We start from the raw sequence: 748 nt of genomic DNA on the forward strand, positions 1-748 counted from the left end.
TAAAGGTAATTAAGTCTTTAAACTTGGAGCAGGTACAAACACACAAATCAATCAAGTGATGCTATCCAACATGAGAAAAGTTGAAAGACAATGAAGATCAGAGCAAAATCAGAACTGAGGCATATATTACCCATGAATTTTCTTTCTTCTTTCTAAGGGTCGAAAGCATACAATTTCTTCAATGCCTGTGTTAAGGGCTGTTTGTTTAGTATTTAACACAAAGGAAGGAGAACCTTTCTATTTGGTTTATGTCGAAATGAAGCATTTCTAACCCATCAGAGTGATGGTATTGTCTTTTAAAAGGCATTTTATGTTTACCAAAGGTACAGCCTATCTAAAATAACATGGGGTAGCAGAGCCTAAATGAATATTTGGAGGAAAAGTAGGGCATTATTTAAACAGGAATTACATGTGATATTGTATTATAGATCCCAAGACGGAGGAACAAAACTTATAAGGGGAAGGGATTTTCCTTATTGTCTTCTAAAAAGTATTTTATGTTTACCAAAGGTACACATAAAATAACATGGAGTAGCAGAAGCCTAAATGAATATTTGGAGGAAAAGTAGGGCATTATTTAAACAGGAATTACATGTGATATTGCATTATAGAGCCGAAGATGGAGGAACAAAACTTTTAAGGGGAAGGGATTTTCCTGTTCTTAAAGAAACATGTATGTTATTAGAGATGTCTGAGCCCTGCAGACTTTAGTTCACTGTAGCGAAAAGGCTCTGAAAAAAATGCAGTC

The sequence above is a fragment of the Myotis davidii genome, unplaced genomic scaffold (genome assembly GCF_000327345.1).
Source record: "Myotis davidii unplaced genomic scaffold, ASM32734v1 scaffold1, whole genome shotgun sequence".
NCBI lineage: Eukaryota > Metazoa > Chordata > Mammalia > Chiroptera > Vespertilionidae > Myotis > Myotis davidii.